This window comes from Triticum aestivum, chromosome 7D (genome assembly GCF_018294505.1).
Source record: "Triticum aestivum cultivar Chinese Spring chromosome 7D, IWGSC CS RefSeq v2.1, whole genome shotgun sequence".
Lineage (NCBI taxonomy): Eukaryota > Viridiplantae > Streptophyta > Magnoliopsida > Poales > Poaceae > Triticum > Triticum aestivum.
In genome coordinates, this window is record NC_057814.1 from 104,258,470 (window position 1) to 104,285,662 (window position 27,193).

A 27,193-nucleotide genomic window follows, 5' to 3' on the forward strand; every position below is an offset into this window, starting at 1 on the left:
ACTTCCCTCCTCGCAGGAACTGCATCCTGACATGAAGTTACTTCTTTTTTAGATCAATACTCAGAGCAACCCAGATCCATTTAGTAGAAGCTAGATAAACAGGACTCGGAGAAGTGAATTTAAAAGCAAAATAAAAATAAAAACAGACTACAAGGTAAGAACGCCCACTTCCTACATCAAGCTAAAATCAAAAGCACTAGGACGATTAAGACTCTTCTTATTACACATGAAGAACACGAGGCTAAGAGAAACATAAACTACAACATATACACATCGAAGAACACGAGGCTAAACGAAAGTAATTGAAAGGGTGTTACTTACCAAAGCTCGTTTTACAGGTTCGGCGCAGCTCCTCTTTAACTTGCCACGCTCCTTGAAGATGTCCCCAATATCCCGTGTTTGGTCTTCATTGCTCCTCTGCATGTTCGCACTCGTGGTTTTAAAATCTCAACATGGCAAGAAAAATATACTAGTAATACTCATGCATCTTGTGGGCAACATTAAAGCACTCGTCTGCCATGTTAGAGCATCTCCAACAGAAGCGCAACGCTCAGCGCTTTAAAAAAGCATTTACAATGCAGAGATCGAGAAGTAGAGACTAGAGAGTAGAGACATAGATAGTTCTCAGCATGGATATAGCATAGATAGATAAAAAATAGATAGTTCAACTACTCCTCATCGTCCGACTCCTCCTCGGTGATGTCCTCCTCCGACGTCTCAATGTAGGCGTGAAGATACTGATCGTCGTCGGATTCCCAAGGCGACACTGCTCCTAGCCTCATGTTGAATTAAGCGTCCACTTTTCGCGTACGCTTGTCCTCGCGATAGGCGGCTCGCTCCGCCCTCCTCTTCTCCCTCTCCGCCCTCCGTTGCACGTAGAACTCGCGCTCGTTGATGATGTCCTGCGGGAAGCGTTGGCGCCATAGCGCCATGGCTTCCTCGTCCATCTCGGCGATGCCGAGACGGTGCTCCCGCCTCCGGTTGTCGCAACGATCCTTGTCGGTGATAACCCGCGGCAGAGGCGCGAGCTCCTGCACCCGCTCCCGCATCGGCACGTTGGGGAAGTTCAATGTTCTATGAGGCCACCAGAGGCGCCACGCCGCCGCGTCGTACGCGCGGGCGGCCTCGTTGGCGGTGTCGAAATTGCCGAGGCCGAAGCGCATCCCGCGGAACCGGATCTCGGCGGAGAAGCCGCCGGAGGGGCCCGCGTGGACGCCGCGGTATCCCCAAGTTTCCCGGCGACGCGGCGGCGGCAAGGCGAGAAAGAGCGGGGAGAGAGCGGTGGCAAGGCGCAGAGCGGGAGAGAGCGGTGGCGAGGCACAGAGCGGGGAGAGAGTGGTGGCAAGGCACAAAGCGGTGGGAGGGCGTTGGATTTTATAAAGCACGCCGGACGATGCGCGCCAAAACTAGCGCGCGCCCGGCCGCTTTTTCCCGTGCGCGCGCGATCCTTTCCCGACGTCCCTGCTATCTCTACTCTCTTCTCTTCTGTTATATTTATTTTATATTTTATATTTATCTCTACTCTCTTCTCTACTGTTATATTTATTTTATATTTAATATTTATCTCTACTTCTCTACTCTCTACTCTTTTTTTTCTACTTTCTTTTTTTCTTCAAAAAAAACATAGTTGGTGATGATGGTGTGCCTGCCATCCTGCAATATAGGCCGTCCGATTTATATTCGACGGATAGGAAGGAAACTATGGCAATTTTGCAGAAAGATACCCACACCCCTCTCCAGATTTGCAAATAAGGCCTTCCCTCGTTTATCCTTTTCTCCTACAAGATAAAATGCTCATACAAATGCCTCTTGATGTTCTATGCAATGCATGGGCATCTTGCTAGTTCTAAAACACTTTCCATCATTTGCCACACTACTGGTTGCAGATGAAGAACCTACCCAAGCACAATGCGATACAGGAGCGACGCACAATTACAAGCTGATATTCTGTTGGACAATGGAGGCTATAACCAATTACTTTTACGGGAACAATAGCAACCAGGAAATTTGAAGGGTAGGTATGAACAAAATTGGAACTGCACATGTACTGATAAGTGATTCAATACACACATTACCAATCGAGGAGGAGACCGATGGTCGCGGCAGCCTCTGTGCATCATGGTCGGCAACGGGAGTCAGTCCATTGTCCATGACGGTGGTGCTTCTGCGCTTGGCGTCGGCTTCCGAGAAGCAGATCCGAGACCGTGGAAGACGGTGCCGGGGAAGAGGCTCCGTGTACGACGACGACGGTGGACCGGCTCTAGTGCGGCGTACGAGGTCGTCGATGACGCAGATGCGCTGCGGTGGACGAGTGCGGCGATGGATAAGGGGAGGAGCACGAAGGCCGCGGTGCCGTGGAGAAGTATATTTTGGTGTGGGGATAGAAAATGGGGAGTATTCAGGTGTACTACTCTGGGTGCCGGGGTAGGGTTGGCTGGGTAGGGTGAACCTAAAGTTACGAAAACAAGCCCATACCAAGCGTAATCCGTAGACCTGTTCCGAAGGTTATGATGGTAACTTCGCACTGCTCTAATCAGGGTCGCAGGAGATTTTCCCGCCGACCTCCAAATTTTGTGACACTGAACTCCCCGTGTGGCGTGTTGGGTGATTGGGCTAAGCAACTAGCGAGTATACTAGTAACTACTAGTACTCCCTCCAATTTTATTAACTCTGCATATTAGGTTTGACTGAAGTCAAACTTCCTAAAGTTTGACCAAGTTTATAGAAAAATATAAACATTTACCATAACAAATATGTATGATGTGAAAGTACATTCAATAATGAATCTAATGGTATTTATTTGTTATTGTATATGTTAATATTTTTTGTTATAAAATTTCTGAGAGTTTACAAAACTTGACTTTGACCAATGCTAATACGCGGACTTAAATAAAAACGGAGGGAGTACACATTTGTTTTCTTAGTTTGTAGTGAATTAATCATTTGTTGTAATTGTGAATAAATATATTAGGCTACTGACTTCGAATGTAATGGTCTATACAATTCAATAGTTACAATCATTGTTGAATTCCAAGATGTATATGAGGTCTATAGTACTTCACAATATGCTCAAACTCACATAATCCCAATCAAATGAGAATCTAAATGCATTTCATAGTTATTACTTTGTAGGATGCAACAAAACCAACCATAACTCTACATCATCCATTATAAAAGCAACATTTTGAACACATCCCAATGTGTGAATGAAATGTGTAGAGAGCGCTTGCGAAGATGGAGCAGATAGGGCGGTAAAGATTGTGTGTATGTGGACAAGACAGTAGGAGACAAACCTAACGAGAGAGAGAGAGAGAGAGAGAGAGAGAGAGAGAGAGAAAGAGAGAGGAAGAAGTTAGGTCTATGAGATAGATGGAGACATGTAATATACGTGAGATGTGTGTGCATCCGGATTCTGTAGACATGGAAGGAGAAGAGACAATAGGTTTCATGAGAGAACTGGAAAAACATGGACAAGAGGGGAAGGATCTCGTGGGTTGAGGGATTGATAATTTTGTGCGGGAGAGAGAGGGATTGGCAATTTTGTGCAGGAGAGAGAGGGGGGGGAGGGGGAGGAGTCAGTCAGCCGTCGTCACATCATCCTGCTTCCAAATGGCCCCGCATTCTCTAGTGCAGTGTGGTCACCCAGTTCGATCTCCTCGATGCCCTCTTTGAAGGTTGAGGTGTTGTGCATGCTGGGGTGCAGAGGAGCACAAGCAAGAGTGGTCGCCATATAGCCTTGGATGGGGATGAATTGTGTGCTCGGGGGAGGGGAGTGTGTGTGCGGTGTGTGTGTGTGTGTGTCAGGTATAGAGAGAAATCAAACCTATGGAGAGAAATGTGTGTGTATGTGACGGAAAGCTACATGCTAAATAGGGTTTTTACGAAGAGATTGTGCGTGCGAGATAGAGAGCAATGTGCGGGCCTTGAGGTGGGCAGGGGCCGGGTGAGGGTGTCAAAATGTGTGCGTTGATGCATGTGTTACATGCGATCGTGCGAGGGACGGACAAATCGAGAGAGATGGTTGTTGTGTTACGGATGCTCCTCTCTCTCTCTCTCTCACACACACACAAGTACAAATAGAACACCGTTCTCTCATGCATACACAACGTATCGGCATCTGTCCATGTCTCACTCATGCATGATCAGTTGCACATTCACACCTCTCTATGTCTCTATCACACGCACACCATCTCCACATTGCCCTTCTGCCACATCACACATATGGACACACACACGTTCTCTCTCAGTCACACACACAAAATCAGTATTAAAAAAACTAGGGCGCACCTAAAATGTCCAAATCCAAATAAACACAAAGTGGAGCTAAATTCAAATATATGGAAATATTGTAGCGTCAAGAACTTTTCCAGGAAAAAACGTTGAGTAATATTCGGGGATTGTTTTCACACACACAAAAAGGTTCGGTGGGTGTCCTTCGAGCGCGACACGGTGACGCACCGTTCGATCGACCGCACGGCCGTGGTTCACGCGCTTGCACAGGATTCCGTATCGTGGTTGTGGTAACTAATATAAGCGCTGCCTCAGTCTAATGTTTACGTGTACTAGTACGGTTTTCTTTTAAGTTCGACCAACCCTATATAAAACTAAACTAAGCTCTCATACGCGCACTCATCAATATGCCGCCGCCGCCGTTGCGCATTCCGGCGCCCGCCTGCTCCGCCCAACCATTTCTCGCCCATCACCACCGTGTCGCCGCCATCCCTGTACCATGAAGCCGAAGGCTCGCCCGCTCACGTCGTCGGTAGTCCCTCCTCGCGATGCCGCCGCGCTGCCAAGCACGCGAGCAGCCGGTGGGGCCGCGTCTATGCACGCAGTGTACGAAGAGGAGGACGAGCGCCTGCTCCAGCACGCCGGCGAGGAGGAACTAGCGTGTCATTGTCGTCTCCGCCCGCGCAGAGGAGGCGCGCATGGTGGCTGTCGGGGCGGAAGCCAGTCGCGCCAGCGCCGAGCCCGCAAACCGAGTGCGGACGCGGAATCTACCTTCGAGACGTTGAATGCCACGTGGATCCTGCAATATGAAGGAGCAATTTGGGTCAGTCGACTCTTGTGAGCCGTTGGATGCAACATGGATGGCTAGAAGGGCTTCTTCAACCTCCGAAATTGGTGCACTATTCATCCAGGCTCCCCCACCCCCGCCATCCGTTTAACCCCGGGCACGATCCATTTTTTCCTGCGAACTGCATTCCACACCCAACACTCATAAGATAGATCATGGGCACCCTGCCACCCTAATATATATACTGGGGTAGCTTCTCTGCCATCTTGTTCCTTCGCTCCGTCGAACTTCTTTCACAAATCGACTGACCCAAATTATACTACTAGTACGAACGTATTAAGTACAGTAGGAACACGAAGATACGAGCAGTAGTACCAACTGCAAGAAGAACAGTAGTAAGACATAGTACTAGTACTACTATACGTACTAAAGAGTTCAAATAACGAGAAAGAACATAAATTCAAATAACGAGAAAGAACATAACATAGTTCTGCTGGGGGCTCAGCACAATACACCCTGAAATAAAACTAAGCAACTAGTCCGTTTGACACTGTAGTAGAACCAGCATGAGCGACGACACTGCCACCTTACTCGGAGTCCGAGTCCACGTCCTCGACTTCGTCCTTGTCCCTCTTCCTCTTCCTCTTTGCCGCCGCTTCTTTGTTTGAACCGGACACTGGGCTCTGCTTCTTCATCCAACCCTTGTAGATATTTAAACAAAGGTAGGCATCCATTGTTGCATACAGGATGTGACCTTCATCTATTGTCTTCAACTCCCATGCATGATGAAACTCCTGGTGAGGTTTCTTCAGTTTAGCGTACGAAGGATCAATCATGGCTGCTGCCAGGGTCAGCATTGAAGGCTGAGAGGAGGACACCAGGCTTGCCTTCTAGAGATCGAAGGGCTGGCCTACAACGAGGCCTATCCGACCCAAGACATCCCTGTCGTTCCTAAAGTCTACACTAACGAATTTCACTCTTTCGTCCTTGAGGAAGTTCTTAAAATCCTGGCACTCAACGTCGGCATGGCATATGTGGTAGACCAAGCACACGTTATGTACACAAACCTGGATCACGGTGGGCTACTTCTTCTCTGCCTCCTTTAGAATCTTCTCGCTTTCCAGGACTGTGGTGTACTCAACATCTAGCCCAGCGACCCACTCATCCTTTGAGTTTTCGAACATGCTTATGAAGCGAGCAAGGCATCGTTTCACCGTCGTGGATCCATGGGTGTAGATGACGATGAACTCATCGCCGGTGATGGCTCTAACCTGGTACTCAGCGGCGACCATGGACATTTGGGAGGCCATGGATTTTGGAGAAGGGTTAGGAGAAGTTGAGCTGGTGTAATGTGAAAGGATGGGACGACTGGGAGCGAACTATTGTAAGGTAGAAGACGGGGACGAGTAGGGCGTGGGAACGGCGTGGGGTTGTTGGCTTGCCCGGTGGATAAACGGCTGCAAGCCCCCAAAGAGTTCTCGAGTACTATGGAGGACCCACTAGATGTCATGTCTACTAGACCCATATCGTAGGCCTGACGGTATAGCTTCTGCCTGCTCACATGCCATGCGGGCGCATGGATGTAACTTCACTTAATTCCCTCAACCGTCGCACCTCCCACGACCTTTGCCTCCCTCGTGCGGTCGCGCCCTTTGAGACTTCGACCGGCTATAAATGAGCAATATTTTTTTGCCTACTCCGCATGCATAATACTACCTCTGGTCCTTTTTACTTCCGTCAATTGTTTGCAAACGTTTTGACCAAATTTATACTAAAAATATCAATATCTACAATACTGATTATAATGAGTATAAAAACTACATTTTATAATGAGTATAGAAATATTGATTTGACATTGTGAATGTTGATGTATATTTTTTTATAAATTTGGTCAAAGTAGAGGTACATTGACTTCAGACAAAACTTAAATGCACAATGCAGACTAGTTCCTTCGTCCAGGTGCGTGCCATGATGTAGACATACCATCCTAGGCAAGAATGCAAGGAGATGAACCAGAAAGGAAATGAGGCTGGAATGAGTAGTTCCGTATTTTATACAGTGGCAGAGGTGGGTAAATATCTGCTATACAGTACCTCCGGTGGCAAGGCCATGTCTCTATGCACACACATCTCAGCCGTTGGTTCCAAGTAGATCGAACGGCTCACGTTGTCCAGAGGCAGACATACCATCACCACCAACTGAGATTTTTATAGGAGTGGTCATGCATGCATGTGGTGTAATTAATGCATCGGTTTACACAAATTTTTGAGAAAAACGAGAGTACTAATTAAGTACTTTTGCAAACTATGGAATTAATTCCACCATTCATCATCTACCTTGGTTGAAGAGATTTTCAAATTAAGCCCTATAAACCGGAAAGGGGGGAGTACCACATTACCACCACTATGGCCAGCCTTAATCATCGCATGCAATAATTTAGTGCACCTTGAAATCTGAACGCCTGCTTAACTCTCCTTTTCCCTCTAGCAGTCCCACCACTCCACCCCGTGTGGAAAAAATCTGCATGCATGACTCTCCTCCCCCGCGCTCGTCCAATCCATTGTGACCAGCAATATTTCCACCCCTTCTCTCACCCATAATTTACTCCAACAAATATTCCCACATAGCTGCTTCAGTTACTTAACTATAGGTGCACTGGGTCACTGACATGTGGGCCTAACAGGCATCTGGCCCACATGTCAGTGACAAAACTGGACCTGCAGTTAAGTCAGTGAAGCTCAGTCCATATATTACGTAGGTGTGCCATTGCTTGCTATAAATATTGTGCCTCCCACGGCATTCGGAAGAACGCTCACATTCATCGCTATCTCCTCCCCCTACCTCTCACGTCGACCACCATGGCATCCCCCGTCCCAAGCCCTAGGCGCCCCTCGCTGCACCGCACGGACGATCATGCGTCGCCGTTCCGTTCCTCGCCGCCACTAGTCGAGGAGGACGCGTCGCCGTTCCGTTCCTCGCCGCCACTAGTCGAGGAGGACGCGTCGGCTCCTCGCTGCGACGAGTCGAGGTGGACGCGTCGGCATTCCCAACCTCGCCAGCACGCGCGTCGGAGGACGCATCGGCTCCCCGCTACGAGGAGAACGCCGTGCCGCCCGCCGAGCCCCCCAGCCTTGAGGAGCTTTGGAGAGAAATGGATGTCGCCTTGTGGGAGTTTTTGCCTCCGGCAGAGCACGCCAAAATAGAGGCGAAGAAGAAGGTCGAGGAAGAGAAGCGCCCCGCGGGGCAAGCTGCCTGGCAGGCCTATGTCGCGTCCGAGAGAGTCAGGCAATTGGCTCTTTGGCAGAAGGCTCGTGCGAGGGTCGTGAGGATGGCGGAGGACGCCCGTGACAAAGCCCTGAGTGCAGTCGAGCCCAAGCGCCTCATCTACGCTTGGCAGTACGTGGACCAGGTGCATGCTTCCAGCGAGGAGGCGTACCTGTTGGCGCCGGATCACCAAACCGGTGAGATCGCACTCGCCCGGCGGCAAGCCACCAATCAGCACCTCGCGAGTTGCGAGGCTGAGGAAGAGGCGTTGTGTCGGCGCGCTGGGAAACGGCCGCGCACCAGGGCACTCGTGGCGCGCCACAAGCGCTGCTGCGAGCGCCGTGGCTTTTATTAGGAATATAATTTAGTTTTGTAAGGCCATCTCATTAGTTTTGGGACGCAAATGATAAACCCCGAACGCTCAGGAATTATTAGCGTCCTTAATTAAGTATGTAAAAGGAAAAGTTTGGAAACCTTGTGTATCCGTACGCATTTTGTAAGTACGTGCATATGTCACATGCACTAACATTTTATCAGTTAAATCTTTGGTCAAAATTTAGCACAAATTACAATGGTGACGAATAAACTAGGACTGAGGTACTAGTAGTAGTTTAGAAGCCCAAACAAATAAGCTGGGGAAGAGATGGCTTATTTTTAAGCCGCCAAAAGAACTGGCCCTAGGAGTGGTAGCTAGGGATACAAGGAGTAGTAGCTAGGGATCGAGTGTGCGAGATGAACCGGAGAAAGTAAATGCAGAGAGATGAAATGCAAAAAAGATGGAGGGATGTGATGGTTGCTTGTCCGTTTATTTTACCAGGCCACTTATTACTGGGAGTGGTTTTTGTGATATGACGGCTTTATTGCCGTGCCACGAGCGGGGTGAGACTCGCGTGCAGCGCCGCCCTCTACACTAGTACTACATCGGTCATGGTTTATTAGTCCCCCATTGAATTTGACTGAATATTTAACTGACAAAATGTTATTGCATGTCAACAAAAACTATATCGTTGGATTCGTATTTGAACATAGTTTTCAATGATTTAATTTTAGGTGACATGCATCAGCATTTATCGTACTATATATATAATGTTAGTTCAATTTTTGGTCGTACTAATCTATAGTAAGGTGCCCGTGCGTTGCACGGAACAGTGAAACACATTGATCGAGGAGTTGTTTATTTTGACAAAGGATGTGGGGGTCATCTCATGTGTAACGGGCATCGATAGGTTTCTTCGGATATTATTTCATCTCTAGAGCTCACAAACACCCGGGTGAAATAGATAAAAAAGTATCTTTTGCAAAAAAAAGCGTTAAACTGTTCAAACTGCATCCAAAACTTGTGAAGAAATAACACTTATTGTGCTTTGCAAGAAATGATCTTTAAGAATTAGTTTTTGAGTATCGATTGTTATACATGTTGGCTACAGATGACATGGCACTTTCTTATAGTCAACAGTTGGCTATACTATTAAGTATTAACAATGCCCTTATACACCTAGACGGAGGGATTAAATCAGGATGACTTGAAAGGTGGCAGAGGAGATGTAAGAAATGGTTCATCATAAGTCTTTCACCAGTACTGTAGTAAAAATTTCATACATGTAAGATTCTAGACTAAACCATAAATGGATACACTTTTATTCATGCACGATACTCCAATAGAGCAAGATCATGCATGGAAGTCTCCACATGCTTAGACAGCAGATTACATTGAGCGAAGACTAATGATCAACATTTAACTTTGTAATGCATATGTCCAGGTGAACCTCCTTGGAGTCCCCGTGCACCACGTTGGGGGCCAAATCATACCATGCGTCTTCCATGTCCACATCGGCGGGAAGTCCCAGCTCGGCACAGTCCTAGTCAGCTTGATGTAGCCAGTGGCCGCCCATGTACATCCGAGGGGTAGTAACAGTGAGCACACACCCGTACATCCGCTTCGTGTCAGTGTCAGCGTCAGCGGCGTCGCCCCTGACGCACACTACAGAGATGGGGCGGCGGCCTGCGCGGGCCTCGCCGGTGCCCACGATCAAGAGGAAGACGCTGTTGTCCTCCTCCGAGACTATCAGGCGGCGGTGATCCTCCAGCGACTCTGGCACGGTGAACGGGTAGCACGTCTCGTACTTGATGTTCTCCGCCAAGGGCCAGTAGTGATAGACGGACGGCTGCGTGAGGTGATGCACGAGGTCCGCCGGCGAGCCCCAAAACAGCATCGGGCACTCATAGCAGTAGATGAAGGGCTCCTTGGAGGCATCGACCAGGCCGTCCATGAAACAGGAGTGGCTGTAGGGGACGGTGCGCCAGTTGAATATATGAGCAAGTTACTATGAGATTTAGTCTGAATAAGCACAAAATAAATCATGATGGCTATAACAGAGATTAAACTAATCATGTGGAGTAGCATAGTAGATGAACAGATCGAATCTAGGACACAGACTAGAAACATGAATTCTACCACGATTTCGAACAGGAAGGACATAAACACATATGGTGCAACGGGAGCAGCACCGTTGGCGTTGAGGTTGTCGCCCATGTCGTTGAGGAAGAGGTTGCCGAGGTCGGGGAAGAAGTCGTCGTTGGTGAAGTCGTCGCTGCCAGCAGTCGCGAGAGTGCGCTCCCCAAATTTCAATAGCTCCCGCCAAATGGAGCGCGGGAGGGAGTGGCTGTAGGGGAGGTTGCGGCGGCCGAATGGAGCGCAGGAGTAGCACACGAAGCAGTAGATGGTGCTCCTCCCTAGTCTCTATCTCTACTCTTATCTCTATCTCTACTACTCTTTTTTTTATAATATACTAGTAGCTGTCAAATCGAATAGTACTGCGCCGCTTGCTGCATGCCCGGCTGAACACGCCTCCTCGCCTCCATCAAACCCCTCCGTTAAACCCGCATGCAAACCAAGAAACCTACTCCGGCCCGCGGGAGGAAATTTGTCGGTTGCCGTTGGAGAATAATAGAGTCACGTCCAATCCATTTGAGTTAATTACGTGTATGATTCTCCCTCTATAAAAAGTTAATTGCATCCTTAATCTTGTATTCTAAGTACTCTGTGGGTTCCAATGTCAGTACAGTGTACATTACTTGCAGGCTGGCTACAGATTCGTACAGAAAGTTAGAAAGAAACGAATCCATCCTTAATCTTCTATTCTATGTACTCTGTTGGTTCCACTCCCAGTACAGTAGCGAAAGAAGTATATATTTAAAAAATATAAAAAGCTATAGTTTAGGATAGAATTCGAACTCAGGCCATCGCGCTGCAAGCATCCGGCCCGGACCAGTACACCAGGTGTTCGTTGCGGATGATGCAGGAGATGAACCTTTATAGCAATGAGCCCGTCCGTTTTCACGGATCCAAAGTAGAATAATACATATTCACAAATTTGAAAGAAAACAGTTTGGTTTTGATATACATATCACTAAAAATATCTTATCCATGTCTGCCAGCGAACGTTTGCTGGGGATTGGAGTTAGCATCGATGGCGGTTCGTAGTCGTTCCATGCTCGGGCATTGAAGTTTGTACCTACTATTAGATTAGAATATACTAATCCTCCGGTGCTAGTAGTAGAGCAGAGTCCTGCTCCGCTACTACTCTAGTCAAGCAAGTTAGGCAATAGTAGTAGGTACTGTAGGGAGCACCAGTACTGTGATCACTCAAGCAAGTTGTCTGGCATCGATATGACCCTATGCTGCTAGTACGTGTCTCGTAAGACAAGCAGCGTACTGTAGTCATCATCACCTGTCCACTTCCCGCAACACATATTCGCTTCTCCTTCCTTGTCCGCACATAATCGTCCAATCTTCCATCCCCGCCAAGGCACCTCCCCCCTCTTCCGAAACCCAAGCACTAACAATGGCAGAACCGAGCAGCGTCCACCGAAAGAGTGTCTGGAATTCGCTCCCCACAGAGGTAATCAAGCTCATTGTTTCGCGTGTGGACAATCTCAGTACCATGCCGCTCGCCGCGTGCTCGTCGGGGCTGTACCGTTTACTCAAAGCCCTCAGGCCGGAGCTTTTTAAGCCAGCTCCTTGCTTGCTGATGCCGCCTGATCTTCGGAAACGGCATGTCACGCAGCATAACGATCATAGGGTGGCGAGCATCAACCCTATTGACTGTGATCCGATCCCCGCCACCCTCAACTACATTAACGGTATGTACTGGGTCGACATGAACACGTCTTGGATGGTGCTCGTCGACGGTGGCAGTAGCTGGATGCTCGTGGAGGTCTACACCCAGCAATTGATCCCCCTTCCTTCGATTAACACTGCACTGCTTTGGCACCGCGGCCCAGAATACTCAGAATCTTACAGTAGCCAACATGATACCAAGTTTGATTTGCTCAAGGTTGTAATCTGCCAAGTGCCCACAAGATCTGCGAATTATAAAGACTTCAGGCTAATTGCATTCTTCAACTGCTGTCTCGCCTATCTGACAGGTCACTGCGGTAAGTGGATAAATCTGCACGTCCATCGTAGGATCATACATCCTCCATGTGTCTCTAATGCCATTGAACACAAGGGCTTCATTTACGCTGTCGACTCCTTATATGGCTGGACATATTGCTGGCCTACTCCAGCCATCGCTACAAACGGCTGTTACAACAGTATGTTACTTTCCTATGATATCATGATGGGCTTATATTACTATCAACATTTACTGAAAAAATATTCATGCTCATGACATGCTATTCTTAAGATTGACTACATTAAGAGCCCTTTTTTATTTGACTCCAACTTGATATGATGTTGTAGGCCGCCTGGTGTCCCTACCCTTCCTAATCCCAGAACCTTTCAAAGAAAAGCGGCATGGCAGTTGCAGGTGGTTCCTGTCTCGATCAGACGACAGCGAACGATTGATGATCATTCGCACGTACCGGACGTGTTGTTTCGCGGAATACAATCACAGTCACTGCAAGGTCTTTGAGCAGGATCCCAGCTTCTCTGGGCCTTCAGGAATTTTTGACTGGAGGCTGGTAAGTAGCCTTGGTACACGCTCTTTGTTTCTCGGACTGAATTATCAGATTAACCAGGAGATAACCGACGGCAAGGATCATGATGGCAGGGCGGTTTCGTTCATCAGGAAAAACTGTGTGTACACAGCGTACCATGCGTCTCTGCATGCACCATACCCTGATATGTGCCGCCACGTTCTGCAGCCCAAAGTAGGAGAGAGGTCGCAAGTATCAGACTTCGACCTGCTGGCTGGAGTTTCCCCCGTCAGGCACCCATCTAGTTCAAGCCGTCAGCCAATCTCCACAGCTTATTAAATAGTAACGTCTAACTGAGCCAGTTAGTTAGATGCATACACTTGGTGTAGTAGGATCTTTATTTAGTTTGATGCATACACTCGTTCTTTTTTGGTATCCCTTTTGTAATGATGGCTGATGTTTGGTTTGGAAGAGAGAGCTGCGTCTTTACTCTTCTGGTCTGCTTACTGCTTCTGTTGCACCCCCAGCCCTGGTTGCTGCTGCTGTTGTTTTCAATGTACAATCAGTAGTATATTTCGTCTGTTGGTTGAATAAATGTGTTGTTAGAACAACAAACACAATGTTTTGGAAGTCCGATCCTTTAGTGCCCGGTATCGTACGTAGCGCATACTATTTTTCGTAGGAACACATTTTCCACTTGTTGATAACATGCAACCCACTGATGAAGGCCCAATAGAGGAGCCCATAATTAACTGGAAGGGAGGCTCTCACATGAATCTGGCCCAGGTACATGCTCATGGTCCCCTAAACAAAAATAAGTAAATAAATAAATAAATAAATAAAGCTAAATGCTCATGCACCAGGTCTTTAAATTCACGATTTAACAGGAGGATACTATTTCCTATGATACTGTCGTTACATTTAGTCGATATAATTCTTAGGCAAAGATAGAGACCAGTCTTCTTTCTCCCACCATTTTCTTCCTGCAACCAGCGGACCCATGCAAATCGTAGACAACGTCGTAAATAGTTTCGGTCCATTTTTATTTTTCAATAAGAATGTCCAACCCAGCCCAGCACATTGGCGACATCACTTTCTCCTCCGCCTTGGTGCGCTCGCCGCGGCGCCGCCGTCCGGCCCTGTCAACATAGTGAATCGGGAGAGGACTATAGATGTGAGTATGACAGTACGAACCCACCAGGTCCACTCCCGAACACAAGCAAAGCACCTCTTTTACTACTCAGATGCACCCCTCGTTTTTTACTCTAATCCACCCTGCTGATATCTGGGACCCACATCATTTTCAAGGTATAGTCAATTAACGACATAATTGCACAATTTTTTTTTTGAGGATTTGTTCAGAGGAGCAGGATATAAACTGGGTTGTGCGGTCTCTGTGGCCCGTCTAACAACATGACCAGCCCAGCAGTTTTTTCTTTGGGGAAATAGGTAGGCCACTATTTCTTTTTGAAGAATACCCAACCTAGGCCTATTTGTTTTCTCCGACTTACTGGGCTGCAAATCTTTCAAGACGAGGAGGGATGCATTCCAGCCTGGCCAAAGAGTTTGGTCAGTATCTGTAAAAAGTAAATGGGAAAATTAATTTCTTTTTTTGTTTTTGTTCTTCACTCATATTTTATATTTCATTGGATTTTAACATGACATAGGACTAATTTATTTTTAAATTTGTTTTAGTATGGCTCATAATTTTTGGATTAAGAATATTTTGTTCCCCAGCAAAAAATTGTGAATTTTCAAAATTTAGCACATTTTTAGTTCAATTTTTTAACCCTGGTACTGACCAGAAAATGGGCAGCAATTCTAAAAATGGAAAATGGGATGCAATAAATTCCATATGAATAAGAAAATGAGTAAAAATTATAAAAATAATAGGAAATGGGCTGTACACGCCACAAATTTCGAGGCTGACTTGTTTACGCAAGGCTTTGTCAGTCAACACACGATTCTAGCAGCAGCGGCTGTTGGATGTCCATCCAACGGCCGACGTGCTTCTTCAATCTCTGATCTTCCTGCTCCAGCCGCCTAAACCAGCGCCGGCGGGAGTGCCTGCTCCCTCCTCTTGTGGCCCGCTGTCATGCCGCGCAGGCTTCACCGTCCCACCCTACTCCCTCCGCTGGCCTGGCCGCACGCAATTAACTGCCTCCTTATTACGCGAAAAAATGATTCCTCCCACTAACAACTGGGGCGCACCGGTTCGTAGGCTGACTTGTGGGCCTACTAAGTTGACGCGTACGCAGGGCTTTGTCAACTTAGTCAACAAACGATTCTAGCAGCAGTGACCGTTGGATTTGAATCGAACGGTCCTGCTGTTTCTTTAAACGCTGCTCTTCTTGCACCAACCGCCCAAACCAGTGCCGGCGAGACCGCTTGCTCCTACCTCCAGTGGCCGGCTGTGCTGCTGTTGAGGCCTCACCGCCCCCTACAACTCCCATCGCTGGCCAGGCCCTGCGGCGACGACAGGCTCACACCACAGCCGAACCAGTGAACCCTCGTACTCCTCTCCGCGTGGGCATCCACTGCCGCGTCTTCCCCGGCTCCGCGTCGTCCCCTTCCTAGGCCTCGCCGTCGTCCACCGCCCTGGTGCTCTCGGTGTGCTGTGGTCAATGAACGACATCCATCGGACGTGGACTTTACGTGGAGAGGCTGACAGCTGGGTCCACGGCCGCACAAAAGGAAATGCCTCCTTATTACGCGCAAAATAATGATTCCTCCACCTGACATCTGGGACCCACCAGAAGGGCCTCTGTATTTCGTGAAAAAATGTTCCCCCCGCTGACAGGTCGAACCCACCAGCTATATCTTCGCACGCAAGGAAGTGCCTCCTTATTACGCACAAAGAAATGAATACTCCCCCTGCTAGCTGGGACCCAGCTTAGTGGGAGGCTGACATGTGGGCCTACTAAGTTGACGGGGACGGATGCTTTGTCAACTTAGTCAATATGAACAATTTTAGCTCCAGTGACCGTACGATGTCCATCCAACGGCCGTAGTGCTTCTTCAACCTCTGGTCTTCTTGCTCCAGCTACCCAAAGCAGCGCCGGTCGTGCCGCCTGTTCCTGCCTCCTGTGGCTAGCTGTGCTGTCGTGGAGGCCTCACCGCCCCCTACTACTCCCACCGCTGGCCAGGCACTGGGGCAACGACAGCCTCACACCGCAGCCGAACCAGTGAACCCTCGTACTCCTCTCCGCGTGGGCATCCACTGCCGCGTCTTCCCCGGATCCACGTCGTCCCCTTCCTAGGCCTCGTCGTCGTCCACCGCCCTGGTGCGCTCGGTGCGGCGTGGTCAATGTGGTCAACGAACGACTTCCATCAGAAGAATACTGTACGTGGAGAGGCTGACAGCTGGGTCCACGATCGCAACAAGGAAATGCCTCCTTATTACGCACAAAATAAGGATTCCTCCACCTGACAGCAGGGACCCATCGGACGAGCCACCGTATTTCGTGAAAAAAATTGTTTCCCCCTGACTGCTAGGACCCACCAGCTACATCTTCGCATGCAAGGAAGTGCCTGACAGTCGGGAGCCACCTGGTCGAAGCATACGTAGCGTTGTCATTCTAGTTGCGAACATGTACGTACATACTGCTCGATGTAGAGGCGCGCCCAAGTCGTAGTTGAGGCGCGCACGTAGCATGTACAAGTACGTACAACGGCCAGGGTGCAATAAAGAAAATACGGCCATGTACGTACATACGGGCGGGGTCTCGAACGCCTACTCGCGCATACGTATGGCCATGGATGGTGTACATGGCTGGTCGGAATAGAGAAGCTGCGCTGTCGTCGTGTTCATGGGGAGGCAACCAGTTGGGTCAGAACGGAATGCGTCGTCGTGTTCATCGGGAGCCAACTAGCTTGGATGGAACAGCCGATGGAAATGAGTACCGCAGAACGGAGGAAACTGCCTTGTGTTTGACCAGCCACGGTAGAAACATGATCCTGTTCATCGGGAGGGGTCTGGCGTACCGCAAAACGGTCGAAACGGGGTCCTGTTGATCAGGAGGGGTGTGGCGTACCGCAAAACGGAGGAAACGGACTTGTGTTGGAGCGCTACGATCAAAACGGGGGTCTTGTTCATCGGGAGGGGTGTGGCATACCGCAAAACGGGACTCCACGGGATACTGTTCATCTCCACCGTCGACCTCCTCCAGCCTCCACAGGCTACTGTTCATCCACCGTCGACCTCCTCCAGCCTCCACCTGCGACTGTTCATCCACATGCCCCTGGTCATCCAGCCTCCACCGCGTGCTCCTCCACCGGCTACTGTTCAACCAGCCCTCTCCACGGGGTCCTGTTCAACCACCCCTCCACGGGCTACTGTTCATCCAGCCCTCCACCGGCTACTGTTCAACCAGCCCTCCACGGGGTCGTCCTATTCATCCAGCCCTCCACGGGGCCTTGTTCATTTAGCCCTCCACGGGGTCCTGTTCATCCACCGGCGCGATCGATCGGGCTACTGTTCATCCAGCGGCAACGGCCTCTACTACCACGGGGTCCTGTTCATCCAACCCCCCACCGGGAACTGTTCATCCAAACCCCCTCAACAACACTCACTGTTCATCCAGAGGCAACATCGATCGGCTTCAGTTAGCAGCAGTAGTGAAGGAATCACTCGGGTTCAGTTAACAGCAAGGGATCGATCGATCGCTCGGGTTCAGTAATGCGTAGCCTGCAGTGCAATTGCTCGGGTTCAATTAGAGCCCAACGCCTCGCTTGGGTTCAGTTAGAGCGCAACGCCTCGCACACACGCGCGTACATACGAGAGAAACACGCATCGCTCGGCCCCCGACCACCCACCGTAAGCGGAAACTCCCCGATATTTTCCTCGCCCTCACTTCTACCATGGTTTTTTCCGTCATGGACGGCCCAAAGGATGTCATGCAGCTGCGTATCCGGCCCGCCCAGGACGAAAAGCCCATTTTCTGTCATAGAAGTAGGAGACCACCACATCTATTATGATACCGGGTTTTGTCACAATTATTGTCATAGAAGTGTCATAAGCATGACAAAAAAAATTCGTTCGGCCCAAAATGTCACGGATTTGTCTTTTTTTGTAGTGTAGGGTGCGAAACCACCTCGAAGCTATTCTTTCCGATTGATCTATCCAAGAATTCGTACTAAAATAACACTAAGTTATCCTTCCCGATCCATCTATCAAGAGTTCGTACTAAAATAACACCAAGATATCCTTTTCGATCGATCTATCAAGAGTTTGTACTAAGATAACACCAAATAATTTCAGATTCATAATACTCAATGCAACACAAAGAATCTCAAAGAGTGCCCCAAGATTTCTACAGGAGAAACAAAGAAAAGAACATGCATCAACACCTATGCATAGATTACCCCAATGTCACGTCGGGAATCCGTGATTTCAGTGCCAAAACACATATCAAGTGAATCAATATAATACCCCAATGTCACCACGGGTATTCATATGCAAGACATATATCAAGTGTTAAAAAATCCATAAAATTATTCAATCCGATAAGAATGAAGTCTCAAAGGGAAAACTCAATTCACAACAAGATAGAGAGGGGAAAATGCCATATGATCCAACTATATTAACAAAGCCCGCAATACATCAAGATCGTGACATCTCAAGAACACGAGAGAGAGAGAGAGACAGAGAGAGATTAAACACATAGCTACTGGTACAGACCCTCAGCCCAGAGGGTGGACTACTCCCTCCTCATCATGGTGAACATCGGGATGATGAAGATGGCCATCGGTGATGATTTCCCCCTCCGGTAGGGTGTCGGAACGGGGTCTGGATTGGCTTTTCGTGGCTACAGAGGATTGCGGCGGTGGAACTTCTGATCTAGGGTTATTTCTGATGGTTTCTCTATTTATTGGATTTCCACTGCTACAAGTTGTTTCATTGCTAGCATAGAACTACCTTATCAGACATAGTGTCGCCGTGCAGATGTAATCCTTGGGTCTTTAGAACCCTTGTATCCATAATAATTGTAATAGAGAGATGATTCGTTCTATGCCAAGCAGTGTCGTATTCCAGAAGACTTGATCTCTGGGCTGGAATACGGGGTGTTCTGGTCTCTCTGAGCCAGGATGCCACACAGAAAGACATTCCCTTCATATTTAATGATGAGTGTAAAGCCGCCTTCGAGGAGCTCAAACATGCTCTGCTTTAATGCTCCTGTCATTACGCCTTGCAATTGGGACATACCTTTTGAAGTCATATGTGAAACAGATGATAACGTGGTAAGTGCAGTTTTGGTCCAACAAGTAGGTAAGAAGTTTAATGTTATTTACTATGCTAGTCATACTCTTACTGATGCTCAAATAAACTATCATTGGTACAATGAGGTGCTATACAAATGGTATTTAACCCCTTTCCGCGACGACATTTGGAACCGTCGCCAAGTGAGTGTCGGCAATAGTGGGGTCCTTCCCACACGACCCAGAAACCGTTGGGGATAGAGAGCCTTGATGCATACAGTTGTCCCTATATAACCGTTTCCGATATCTCGAATATCCCAAATGTTTCATCCTTTCTACTCGTTTGTGCTCACATTGCCATCGCAGTCGGAGTTTTGTGGTTTTACCTAAAACAAGGCACATTCCAGGCACGGGAGTTTTCCTGGCACGTACCAAACTGGCTCTATGTTTACGATGCCTAGCACGTCACAAATAGTTCATGATTGTAAACCGTGTACGATAGGTAGACAATCACGCATATTTAATTTTCCTGCGCCGTTTGTGATAGCGTCTGACATCACACACGCTTTGCAAACGGCAACTGTGTGCATTGTTACATAAATTTCCTCTCCGTGAACCGTGTCGGATTATGATGTATATCACACACGCTATGCTTTATAGACCGTGTGAACCGTACTGACTTGCACACCCTAATTTCACCCTAATTTAATTGCTGCTATTTAAAATTGTAGCTAATTTGAACTTGAAAGTTGGCTATAGCTTTATTCATATCCATCAGTTTTAAACAACCAATGCAGTATTCGATTCACAGGTACATATGTTCAAGAATTACATAAGTACCAAATAAAGAATGATGAACCAGGGTTCTATACTTGTACTATTACAGATGGTAAAGAAAGAGGCGACAGACATTCTGGTTGCTGAACAAGGTGAAGCGGAATGGCCCTATTGTGCTCTCCTGGATGCAGAAGGCATGCACAACTCTAGTCCAACCCCTTGTGATGGCCGGCCGCCAATCATGTAGTTTGAGAGGTAATCTTGAGTAAACTGCTTCAGGATCCACTGCAAAGGAAAAAAGATTCAGACATTGTCATCTAGCACAACTCATTACGGGCAGTAAAAAGAAGGCTACACAGTTCTTACTTGCCATCCTGCAGTTCACTGTTGTCTTGCATAAAGTGTAAACAAATAGTTCGATTGACATCTTTTGACCCATTTTAATAATAATCTTTATCAGTTTCCTCACTTGATGCCGGTTCATGAATATCTCATTGCCCCATACGCAGAAAGGGTCGAAGTGTGGATCTTTGGCAATGACATATGTACCTAAAAGCACCAAGTTAATATTAGAAGCTAAACAACAAGTGCAAAATGATGTAGTACAACACTCCCTCCATCCCATTATATAAGATTTTATTACATGTATATCTAGAAATCATCAGAACATTAAAGTAACACTCTTCCTTGTTGCTACATAGCCTAGGATTGCATATTTAGTCATGCAGTACAATGCATGTTGCTATGTAGCCTCAGATATATTAAATATGGCCCTAGTTAACCTACTGATAAATGGGTTACAGATATATTCAATGAAATGTCCGATTCGACGATTAATCCCTTATCGTCCCCCAGGCTATATGGTACTAGCTACCGATATCCTGAACAGTGAGTACATATAAGCAATGCGATGAAACTAACCTCGATGGAAAATAGCACTATTCTCAATATTGTCCTGTATGAGTACATATGAAGGCATGTTAAGTACAACAGGCTAAACATCAACCAAATATATCCATGGTAGACAACATAATCTATAAATGATAGCTTCAGCGTGCAGGTTTAAGAACGTTAGTTAAGCAAAACAAGAAGTGGAAAGGTGTGCTAACTGCATCAGACATAACATTTAAAAACAAGCAAATAGTCATTCAAACCGGTATTGTGCAGGTGTAAAGTACACTAGTTATTGTTAAAAAAATGAAAAGGCATGTTAACTGCAACATCCTTAATAGCAACAAAATATCGTAATTTATAGTGGTATTGTTGAAACTGTTATTGATGAAGTTGAACTGCACGGCAAATAGTTGCACATATAGAGCATCACATTGTGAAGAACGGAAATAAACAAGGCGTAAGGCCATCTCTAGCCAATCCTTTAAAAGTTAACAGACTAAAACCCTTAGTGGATCCCCTAAACTTAACGTTGTGAACTTCAATTTGATCAAGTTCAAAGTAAGTTCAACCGAAAGTAGCATGCATTCAAACAAAACATAGATAGTTTTGCATAACCTAACATAAAACATAAATTTAAACTAAGCTAAACTACTTTCGGTCAAAGTGGAGGTCGAGCCAATCCTTTCTCGTCAGGACGGTGTGCCGCGAGCCGGGTCCGGTCCGATGCCGTCGTCAGGGTCGTTGGGGAAGACATTCCTCCACTCGTCGACATCGATCTCCTCGTCCTCGCCGCCCACCTCGACGCCCTCCACGCCACCGTCCTCGCCGTCTTCGACCTTGTCATCGAAGGAGAGCACGATAACCTCCCCGCCCTCCGTGCCGGCAAAGATCACCCGCTCCGCCTCCACGAGCTCCGTGTGCTGCTGGCGGAGCTCTTGCATGTAGGCCTCATTGGCGGCCTTAGCCTCGAGGCGCTCCCACGCCTCGCGGTCCTCCCGCACCATAGTCGAGCTCACCACCCTGGCTCCGGTGGAACGAGGTCGACCGGACGTGTGCTGAAGGGTAAATTGAGCCTAGCCGCCGCGCCCTGGTAGCGGACCTGCCAGCGGTCGTACTCCATGGCCGCAAGCTCAGCCGTGTGAAAGCTAACGAGCCACCGGCGGGTGTGGGTCTCCTGATCCGTAATATCGGCGACCGCGAAACGGTGTAGGGGCGCGACGGTGGGCGGATCAGGCGACTGGCGACGGCGGATAGATAAAGAGCCTGCAGAGGACGAAGGGGACACCTCGGCGGCCACCTCGCCGGCGTCGGACGAAGAGGCCGCAATAAACCTCTTTTTGGCCATTGGCTCCTCGAGCTCCCCGACACACAGGCAGAGGTTGAGGATGGAGGCGGTGGCGGCGACCTACCAATGGTTTCGAGAGAGGCAGGGGGTGGTGTGTGTCTATGTGAGTGGAGGTTTTGGGAAGTGTGTGGTGTGTGTGGAGGGGGGCAAGGTGGTGTTTGAGGAAATACCGTGGCAACTGAAAATTTTACTAGGCGGGAGTAACAAGGCGGGGTTACTGAAAATTTGGATCAAGGGCGAGCAGATATTTTTGAGATTGCGAGGGATGCAGAGGTGGGAGTAAAATGCCGGGGCAACTGAAAATTTGAATCTAGGCCAAGCAGATATTTTTGAGATTGCGAGGGATGCAGAGGTGGGAGTAACAAGGCGGGGCTACTGAAAATTTGAATCAAGGGCGAGCGGATATTTTTTAGATTGTGAGGGATGCAGAGGCGGGAGTAAAATGTAGAGGCTACTAAAAATTTGATTCAAGGGATTGAAGCAGAGCGGGAGTAACAGACATCGCACACAGTCTGCACATACTAATAATGTGCTATCAAACATTAAAACATTCCAGGCGGTAGATATTTTTGAGATTACGAGGCAGTAGATGTTTTCGAGACCGGGAGGCAAGCCTCGTGGGGCCCATTCTACTGTGCTGATGTGAGTGACTGCAGGGCACGCACGTGGCACACGGGTAGTCTGACCGAACCGTGTCTGTTGCGTACCCAATCGCAGACGGCTTCTACATCCAACTCGTGTGTTGTTTATAAATTTGGCAAAAAGAATAACACGGGAGAGGGTCAGAACATGAACACACTTGCATGTGGACCAAATATGGCACCTGTCGCACAAAAGCACAGTATTGCTAGTCAGCCACCCCCTACGAACCCCACTTCGTGTCAGCGGCATGGGAATCCTAGCTACGAATGCATGCCCCAAATAGCTAGGTCAGAAATATCACCCTACCGTAACACAAAACCTATATGAGTCCATCATACATATATGGTCAAACTTCCCCTTTCGCTTCCCGGCAAAGGTGGACCATGTGCCGACCCACAAATGTGTGCTTGTGGCGCGAGATGGGTGAGACCACATACGAACCACATGCGGGTGGCCCTACTATATGTATGAAAAGGGTGTGGTGTGATATTTAACTACCATTCACAACTTTGATGTGTCACGTGTGCCTCGCAAATTAACCGGACTTCCCCAATCCCACGGAGGTTGCAGGTAGTGTGAAGTAGCCCCCTCCCCCACACACACACGCGTCGGGGGGAGGGCATTTTACCAAGACATACTGTAACACGGACCAAGCAGAATCCAACTTGGTCGTACGACCTCTCCCGCTTAGTGGTCAAAGTGATGGATGTCCACATGGCCCCGCAAGATGGGCTAGCTTGTTGCCGATAACCTCGTGAGGGAGTACTGTACAAAGACAAACCCACTCTGTGCATGTGGCCCAAGTATGTATATGGAAGTGGTGTGTGTTGTGTATGAATGCCCAATGCGCAAATTTGATGTGGCACCGTGCTTTGGAACCGTAAAATCCCCACACCGGGCGAGGGTTCACGACGCGTAGCATGCACTCAAACTTAATTAGGCTTGGAATGGTCGACCTACTATACGGTAACTCGAAGCAAAGAAGAAGAATCCACCCTGGTAACCTTTCTCGTCGTTGGTCAAAATGATGGACGTCCCACGCGGGCCCACGAATATATATAGGCTTGCCACCCATAACCAAGCAAGTGAGAGTTTGTCCAAAGACAACCGTTACATGCGTGTGCTCCGAACATATTTATGGAGGTGTGTGATGCATGCATATGTGTTGAATTAATACCCGACCCAATGCACAACATTGATGTGGTGCATGCGTTGAAAATCGCAGAGGTTCCCACACAGAGCAAAAGGTCGTTCATGACGTGTCGTGTGCTCGCCCCCCCTCAATCCAGCGGGGTGGATTCATGTGTACACATGCACTCTTATATATATGTAACCTCACATCATGATCTATATCATGCTGTTTGAAAATTTTGTTGTGGCATCGTGGAGCCTTTGGAAGGAGCAAAACAACAAACACTTCAGATCAATAGATCCTTCCTTCCGATCGTGGCTTGATAGATTCAAGAAAGACTTTGAACTTCTGCAACATAGGGTCAAAGAGACAAATAGGTCTCTAGTTCGGAATTTTGTAAACTCTTTGCACTAGCCCCCCCTCTTTCTCTAGTTCTTCTGGGTGGGACCCAAAGTGGTCTGCCCTCTCCCCCTCCCCCCCATGATGTAAATACTCACCTTGTACAGATCCTTTTATTAAAATATAATTACACAGTAGGAGCCTTTTCCTACTGTTTTTGGTCAAAAAAATATCATGTGACAAACAAAAAGTTAATGCCCTCCTAAGTCAAATTAGTTAACTTCTCTCGCGCTGTTGGTGAAAGTGATGGACCAAGCGGGCCGACAGATGGAAGCATCGCCGGTAACCGCGTGAGTGAGGGCCATATATATGCTGGTCACCCCCCCTTCGACACGTGCTATACACCTAGCTAGTAACACAACCCTAAAAGAATTAATCCTCCTTGTTCGTCAAATGTACCTCTCTCTCGCTGGGTCAAAGTGATGGACGACGAACTCGCGGGCCCAGCACAGAAGTGAAGCGTACGTCGCACGCGAGTGGTCATCCTATATAGGACTACGTACCACCGTCAGCATGTGTCCCAAAGAGGTGTTTGTGTGATGTTTGAATACGCAATTCACAACTTTGATGTGGCACCACATACATAGGAAACCAAAAAGTCCCCACAGAGAGCGCGAGGTTCATGATGCGTGGTATGTGCTATATGTACGCCCCCATTCGACGTGTGGTATATATGTACTTCTACTGTATAGCACAAACCAAAAAAGAATCATTTCTTGATGGTCAAATTAACCTCTCTCTCGTTGGGTCAAAGTGATTGAGGACAACCTCGCATGTCCACAAATGGAAGCGCCACACGCGAGTGAGTTCCTATAGGGCAACCACCGCCTGCATGGTAATGTGTGATGTTTGAATACCAATATAATGTACAACTTTGATGTGGCACCTACCTCAGGAACCGGAAAGTCCCCACATGGAGCGAGGTTATGACATGCATATATATAGAGTATTCATGTTACCCCCTCTTTGACATGTACATACTCCTACCGTGCACATACGTAGCACAAACCAAAAAAGAACCATCCTTGTTGGTCAAATTAACCTCTCTCTTGTTGTAAATTCAACTGGTCGACGACGACCTCATGGGCCCACAGAGAGAGGCACACACGAGTGAGTGTCATAGGACAAAGCCACCGCGTGCATGTGCCCGTGTGTAATATGATGTTTGAATACCCAATGCACAACTTTGATGTGGCACATGCTGCGCAAACCGGAAACACACTACACCACGATGTGTAGCCCCCTCACTTCAAGCCGGTGGGAGGGTGTGTATACGCACGTGCTCGAACTTTGATATGGAATCTCACCATGATCCACACACACACATGCCAAGATGAATCCACCTTGTGGTCAAATGCCTCTCGTTGTTGTTGGAAACTGAAAACCTTTGCGGGCTAACGAATGGGCACGTCGTTGATAACTGCACGAGGGAGAGTGTCCGAGAGGACCACCAATGCATCCATGTGGCCTGAACATGTATGTATGAAAGGGTTGTGTAATGCTTTAAATAACCAATTCACGACTTTGATGTGGCATATATGACTCACGAAATGATCAATAATCCCACACGGAGGTTCACGACTCGTAGTGTACTGCCGGACCCCTCCCCCCACCCCCCCACACATGGACACACACATCCCGCACCACCACAACCAATCTGAGGCATGTCAAACTTTTTCTGAAGTGAACATGTGACCAAAGGCGGAGTGTCGTGTTAAAATAAAAAAACAGGCATCAACCGTTTTTATACATTGATTGATTTCCTAGGGATTTAATGTGCAAAAATCAAATCTGAGCTACATGTGCACCAAAATGGATTGCAAAATCATATGTGTCCCTGGGTGCATGTTGCCCTGTGCAAGAGATTTCAAAACATTGATAATATAGATTTTCAAAATTAAGTAAATCCAAAACTTAGTTGAAATTCATGAAACTTATCGTGGTGTCATATATGGATACCAGTAGACTGTGATATTGTATTTTTCGTCAAATTTGAGACCCGTTTTGATATAATCTTCTTACAAATGGGAGATTATTAAAAACTGGCAACCAATATCTCATATGGATTATTTATTCGGACTGTGTGCGTTACACCGTGCCATGCTTCGGTTAAGCAGTAAAGCGGCAGAATGAATCATCAATAAACTAAGAAATATACGTGCTGCCACACACCCCGTGTGTCGTGCGAGCATGCGTGAGGTGATGGGACACATGCGAGCAGTCCACCACGCAGGCATACCGGGAGGCATGCGTGTAGGTGTGCGTATTGACCGAAGGCGTGCGACTAGCTATGTGAAATGATGGTAGGAATGGCAGAAGATTGCCGCACAGACTCACTGGGAGGGAAGACAGCCTTTGACCGCCGCCCGCCTCGCTCCCACTGGTCCGTACTAATTGCACGCCCGAGCCGCCGGCCATAATAGGCGGCCGCACCCACGGTCCATAGTGGTCACCAACGTCTGGACTCTGGAGTGTATGAGGATGCTGCCAAAGCGCACCATATGAGGGAGTGGCGACGCCGGGGCTGGTGAAGCACCCGCGCAACGCGTGAAGCTGGGCATAGAGTTTGTCGTCGCTGCCGATGAGATCTCGCGCGGACAGCAGC